This window comes from Hevea brasiliensis, chromosome 3 (assembly GCF_030052815.1).
Source record: "Hevea brasiliensis isolate MT/VB/25A 57/8 chromosome 3, ASM3005281v1, whole genome shotgun sequence".
NCBI classification, from domain to species: Eukaryota; Viridiplantae; Streptophyta; class Magnoliopsida; order Malpighiales; family Euphorbiaceae; genus Hevea; species Hevea brasiliensis.
In genome coordinates, this window is record NC_079495.1 from 34,202,448 (window position 1) to 34,209,902 (window position 7,455).

A 7,455-nucleotide genomic window follows, 5' to 3' on the forward strand; every position below is an offset into this window, starting at 1 on the left:
ATTGAAAATTATGATCGGAACGTCCAAAAAGTTATTAAAAATTACTTTAAAAAAAAGATAATTTTTTGAAGTACTATTAAAGAATTAATTTAAAATAATTATTTTTACTTTTATAATTATAATTTTTCTAACTTAAATTAAAATCTAAAAGCCTTTAATAAATATTTTGAAATATTACTTCTCTCAATATCTGCTTGATATGGTTCAACCCAAATCTAAACTTTGGAGCTTCAGGTTGGCCCGAGTTTGATACTGGTTTGATGAAGATCGAGTCTTTTCATAAACGGATGTCGAGTGTAGAGATTTATGAACTCTTAACTTTTGTCTAAAAATCTTCGATCTTCAGAAGATCGGACAAATCGTATTTATGGGATCATTTGCATTCTTAACAAGTTAGTGATAAGGAGATTGGCACTTTGAACTAAAAATCAGAACAATATAGACACAACAATTGCCATTGAATACAGTAAGCGTGATCCTCGTCTAGAATCACGATGACAATACTATTCCGTAACATATGATTGTAATTGAGTTTAAGATTGGCTAATAAGATCTCGAGAATCATGCCAGAATGGGATAACACCATGTCAAAAGGCCTTTAATGCTTACTAAGGTATGTTCTTTCAACACGCTGCTAATATACTGTTCTATTGCCATTTCAATACCTTCATTGACTTGAGCGTCATAGTGGCCACAAAATAGCCATTGGCCTCACTTTGTTCTTGGTTTCAAGCATCCCGAGGACTCGTTATCAATCATTGGGTGACCCAAAAATTTACGATAACATCAGTTGACACCGTTTGTGAGAAACACCATAAGCTATTTCTTTATAACAATCATTCTTCTTTTATTAGTGTTGTTTTCATGCTTTGTCAAGGTTTTTTCTAGCTTTCTTTTAGTTTAAACGATTGAAAGAGGATTAAATATGAGGAAAACACCTTCAAACACCACTATGAACAATAAAATTAACCTCACCAAATTAGGTGACATTCTACCTGTTGTTAAAACCAAGGAATTAATCCAACAAGAACATCTAAATCATCACAGGATCCCATATTCATAAGGATTAAGAAGATGGAGGCCATGTTGGCATCCCTGAAGAAAGAATATGAATAGGCCAACAAAAGTAGTACAGTAGCGACACTAGCTCTACCACCACTGCCATCTTCCCCATCAGTCATCATGGTGCTCTCTAGAGACCCTCCATGGGGAGCTAAGTCCGAAAACAACAACGGCAAGGTGAAGTTAAATCTCCTTATAGAGGAAGAGTTTGATTCGGAGGAGAGTGCACTAGGCCAAAAGATCGCTAAGGTGATCAAGTAGTACCAGAAGCATCCCATGATGATGACTTCAACATGGATGATAGATCACCACTATGTGAGGAGATATTGTCTAAGGTCTTCTAGTCAAAATTTAAGCAATCGACCTTGGACAAATATGATAGGACCACTGACCCGAGGAACCATTTGGTAAATTTCTAAGCCACTATGCTATTACAAAATGCTAACAATTTCATTTTATGCATGGTATTTCCAACAACCCTCACTGCACTTGCTTATAAATGGTACCAGAGGATCCTAGTTGGATTTATTAAGAATTTTGAATAGTTGGCAAGTTCCTTTAAAGAGAATTTTATCCGTTATATTCAGCCTTGGAAGATGTCATCCAATTTGAGGAAGATCAAGTAGATGGAAAGGGAGTCGTTTAGAGACTACATATCACAGTTTAATGCTGAGGCGGTCCAAATTTAAAATCTCAACCATGAGATCACTTGTGAGGCAATGAAAAAGGATTCTAGAAATGAAAAGTTTATGGATTATCTAATCAAAACTCCTGCTGGGATTATCAACAGTTAATAGACATAGCCTAGAAATACATTAGGTTAGATGATGAAAGGACTGTGTTAAAGGAAGAAAAGAATCCACCCAAGGGTATAACAAAAGACTGAACAGACAAAACTACAACAATAACAAAAGGATGCACTGTTCAAATCAAGGTTCGAAAAGACAAAAGTGATATAGTAATTACACTCCACTGAATGAGTTTAGAGCGCGGGTGTTGATGTGGATACATAAGAATGATTAAGACATCAAATGGCCAAAGAAAATGAAGTCGGAGACAGCATGGCAACAAGATAGGAGCAAGTATTGTAGATTCCACAATGATCATGGCCATACAATCAATGAGTGTCGATAGCTTAAGGATAAGATCAAAAAACTCATCCAAGAAGGCAATTTAAAGAAATTCACTAAAGGTAACCGAACTTGCAATAGGAGAGAAAAGAGTTTGGGAAATAAAGAAATGACCAGGATAGATTAAGACGAGTTGGTAGGCATTATCAATGCCATTATTGGGGGTCTAAATGGCCATAAAGCACATGGGAATAGACCGACAAATACTACCTGTAATGCCCTCACTTTAGGTAGTCTGTACATTCTATTGTTTCTATGACTAACGTCTGTTTGGACAGTCAGAATGTCTGGAACTACACTCAAACTAGAGTGAGGATGCATTAATTGACTGAATAAAGACCAAGTAAAACTAAGGAAAAATAAAAGAAGCGAAGTGCAACTTGGTTAAAGGAGCCGAGGTTCTGGCAATGGGTGACCTTATTGGGAAGCAGCTGTGGGTCCAGTTGCCAACCCCAGACTAATGGAAAACCCTGTGAAATAATTATTTGGATGTAATTGAAGGAGTTTATGAGGTTTAGATGACAATAAAATGCTAAGAAAAATATAAGAAATTTTAGTGAATTAGTACAGACAATTATAACTCGATGAATCCAATGAAGGGCATTTTGGTCATTCACCCTCAGTGTTGAATTTTGACCTAAATGTCAATCAAAATGAAAGAGAATAAAACATTAAATAAAAATTAAAATCATGAATTATGTAATGGAAAAGAGAAAAGAAAGAAAAGGAAAATAAAAATCTAATTATGACATAAGCACTACCTCATGTTAACTTAAGCATGATGCTAAAATGACCTCATTAAAATTTAATGTAATTACCATAGGATAAATATAAGAACAAGAGACAAATTTCATTAATTAAAAGTCATCTTCTTCCCATGTTCCCTCTTATGGCCGAAACCCATGAAGCCCTCTCTCTCCTCCATTTTCATTTCTTCTAGCTTGATTTTCCATGCTATTTCACCCTAAAACCCATACTTCCCTTCAGTAAAAATTGGTCTTGCACCTTAAGGAGGCTAGTAGCAGCCAAGAATTGGAGAAATTCTTAAAGTTTAGCAAGGTCAAACTTGATCAACATAAGGTTAGTGCAAGATTTCCCTTACCTCTATTCAATAATCATGCTAAGCATGCTAAGAGAAGTTGGAATTGTATGAAATTAAAAGAAAAGGATGACTAATTGAAAGACCTAAATTTCAGTCAGCTTAGGGAAGTGAGAGATGTTATGTTTAATAGAATTGAAACTTAAATTTTAGCTTGGATAAGATGAAATTCATGATGCTAGTGTTGAATTGTATGTGGTAGTAAGAATTGTGAAAATTGAAGTTAGGGTTTTGACCTAAATTGGTAATTTTGTGTTGTGGCTTGAAATTGATGTTGTTGAGGTTACTTGTTGACTATTTGAAGTGCCATGAATGCAATTGAAGTTTGGGAGTTTGGTGAAATTGAGAAATTGAGAGTGTTATTTTCATGCAGAAATTCGGACCTTGAGTCTAGTGTACTTTTATGGCCATAAGTAGAGTTGTGTTGCTCCAATTGGTGTGAAGCCAATTGGAGATGAAACCTAGGACAATTTGCCACATTTTTTATGCAGAGACCCTGCCTAGAAACTGAACCTAAAATGACCTAAAGTTGGCTGGAATCCGGGAAACCATAAGCTAGACTTGGAAAAATGACCATATAAATTGTAAAGGTCAGACATAGGAGCGCATTTTTCATAAAGAACACAGAGCCCAATTCTGCCTCTAACCTAACCAATTTGCTAAAACAAGTTAGGTCAACAATTCTGACTAGAACCAACAGTGACCTGAAATTTTAGATTTTGACCTACCCAACCAGTTTTGGCAAAAATGTCATAACTTGGTCCACAAAACATTAAATGTAGTGAAACTAAAGCCAAAATTTTTATAAGACCTAGAACTACAAATTTGGTGTTTTGACCCAAAATAATAACCTAATGGAACTTGGCCTAATTGTTAGAACAAGTCAGTATCCCAAAATCCTAAAATTGAACTACATTGCCACTTGACCCCATAATAGTATTTAGACCATATTTCCCATTAGGAAATTCTGATTGGAATGAGCTAAATTAGTCTAGAAACCTAAGAAATAGGACTCCAACTTTGATTTAGGAACTTTCCCCAAATTTGAGTGTAAGGACCTTAAAATGGTAACCAAAGGCACTGACCTGAACCTGAAATCCTGAAGGCATAGGCTTGATGAGTCCAGGTCAATAAATTAGCTGTAACTCACCCTACATAATCTGAAAAATTGTGATTCTTGAACCTGAGTGACCCTAAGACATAGGGTAACAACTTATATGAAGAACATTAGGCCTAAAATTGACTATAGCATGCCCAAGTGACTAGATAAAAGTTGACTCCAGAATCTGCCTGGTTCTGGACCCAAAAAGAGGCACTAAACTAGTTTTGATTATTTGACCATAACTTGAGTTCTAAAACCCCAGATGACATGATTCAAAAAAAAATAAAACATAGATAAGACATAGAGGAATAACTTCCATGAAGGAAGTGTGGCCAAACAGTGACTACATCTTAATCAATTTGCTAGGTGAATTTAAGACACCAAACTTAGACCTTGAGAAAGGTTCATAAAATGACTTGGCATATGATATGGAATTAACTAAAATGATTTACTAAACATAAAAGTGATATGAATATGTATGTGGGACTTATGTTTCCCATCACAAGTGACATGGAAATACTATGAAACACAAATAGTACATGACATGGAATATTGAAACAATAAGTACTTAATAATACAACTTTGCCCAAAGTATACCTAGACTTATATATATAGCATGGATCGATTGGTATACCAATTAGGGACTACAGATTGCAGTACTGCCTACAGGAATAATCATTGATATATAATATATGTCTACTATGGTTATTCTATAGGCTTTATGCCTACCTATTGGCCATTGTGCCTATTATGATTTCTGTTTTTATGCCTGCCCACTGGCCTTGTGCCTGACACGATCGATGTATACATGATAGACATACTGATGTCTAACTAGTATACTCCCATATATCCAATCTCTATAGTCTGTCATAGATTACTTGGGCACAAATATAAGTGATAAGCTTTAAAATTAAATAATTACATGAAGAGATCATAGATATGAATTTAATAAGACTGAATATGAGATAAATGAGCAGAAAAGATCCTGATTAACTTAATTGCTCCCAAAGTTCAATAAACATGTAAATGACTGAAAATTTATGGAATTTACATTTCCTTATGAAATTATACATAGAATAATTATTTTTAATTATTTAGTTATTTTTACTTTAAATTATGCACAACTAAGCGTTATGCTTAGCGCATTGGTTTTTCCATCGCGTAGGTATAGGAGACCAGCAGCAGCAGCAGTAGTGCCTATATAGGATTTTGGATCAGATCTATCATTGTGTGGTTATCACCTCAGTAGTCTATTTTGGTAGGACCCATATGTACTTAGTTTTGTTTTCACTCATTGTATATAAATGATGTAATTCATTTTGTATAAATAACTTGTAAATTATTGTATATGAATTTTATATGAATGAATGAAACATATTTTTTTGAAAATGATATGAGCAATGATATGATGCATGGAAAAATGATATGTTGTGCAAAACTGTGTTTAACAGGTAAACAATGGAACCCACTATACTGTAGACGGGTAAGAGGCGTCACACTACCAGCTCAGAAAGAGGTTTATTTATCGAAAAAGATGATTTGTGCAAGGATCTGATCATTTTTGTATTGGATGATTATGATAAAATTAAGCAACCACATTCTGACCCATTGATTATTAATGTCTTATTAAACAAATACTTAGTTAAGAAAACATTAGTGGATATGGGGAGCTCAGTAAACCTAATCATGCTAGACGTTAATGAAAAGTTAGGCCTACAAAAGAAGGATCTAATGAAAGTTATGTGTCCTCTAGTAGATCTAGGAGACAAAACTATACCAGTCTTAAAGAATAGTGTACCTAGCATTGGTGTTAAGAGATGAGACTCTCGAAAGAAGTGTGTACGCAGAGTTTGTGGTCAAGGACATTCTATTATCATACAATGATATCTTAGGTAAACCACTTTTAAACATTAATGAGATCATAATCGACATGGATTCTTTGTGTATGAAGATGTCGGCACCAGGCAAGATCGCTATAGTTTGAGAAAACCATAAGTTAGCCTAGGAATGCGACAAGTAGTCTGCCTAGGTAGCTGTGAGAATAACTCTCCCTATAGATCTCCTAAAAAAGCCATAGAGCCATATGTTGCCTGAACCAGCAAACCAAGTAGAGGAGGTGGAACTATTAGAAAAATAGAAGGTCAAGCTAAGGACTACTCAACAAGGATAGGATAGAGAAGCGGTAATTTGAGTTCTCAAGGGGAGGCATTCCACCTTTGCTTAGAGTCTAGAGGAAGTGACTAGGGTGGATCCCAAGATCATGAAGCACAGCCTCAATGTTAACCAAAACATGAAGCCCATTTAGCAAAAGGAAAAAAGAATAGCCCCAGATCAATAACAAGTCATCAACAATAAAGTCAATAAATGCTTAATACAGGTCTCATAAGGGAAGTTCAATAACCAACATGGGTAGGACATGTGGTTCAATTGAAGAAGTCTAGTAAAAAGTGGAGGATGTTTGTGGATTTTAATGATCTCAGTAGATTATGCCCAAAGACCACAACTTAATTCTAATAATAGACAAGTTAGTCAAAGTAATGGTAAGACATACAGTATGTTCATTAGTAGATGCCATTTTCGAACATCATCAAATCAAGATGGTTCCTAAAGATGAGGAGAAGATAACCTTCATAACAAACTCAAGGGTCTATTGCTAAAAGGTTAAGCCATTTGGGTTAAGGAATGCTAACATGACCTATCAAAGATTTTTAAATAAAATGTTGAAGGAGTTGATAGCGAAAACAATGGAGGTCCATGTTGACAATGTGATCATCAAAAGTAATAGAGCAAAAAAACATGCTACGAACATCGTTGAAGCTTTTGACATCCTGGACAAGGTCAGAATAAAGCTCAATCCTGATAAGCGCACCTTCAGGGTTAAAGTAAGAAAATTTTTAGGGTACATGGTCTCAGAAAGAGGGATAAAAGCTAACTAAAAAAAAAACAAGCTATAATGGAAATGCAACTGTTAAAAAATATTAAAGATATTCAAAGGTTGAATGGCAGGGTTATAGCTCTAGGATGTTTTATGTCTTGTTTAGCTCATAAGTGCCTTCCCTTCT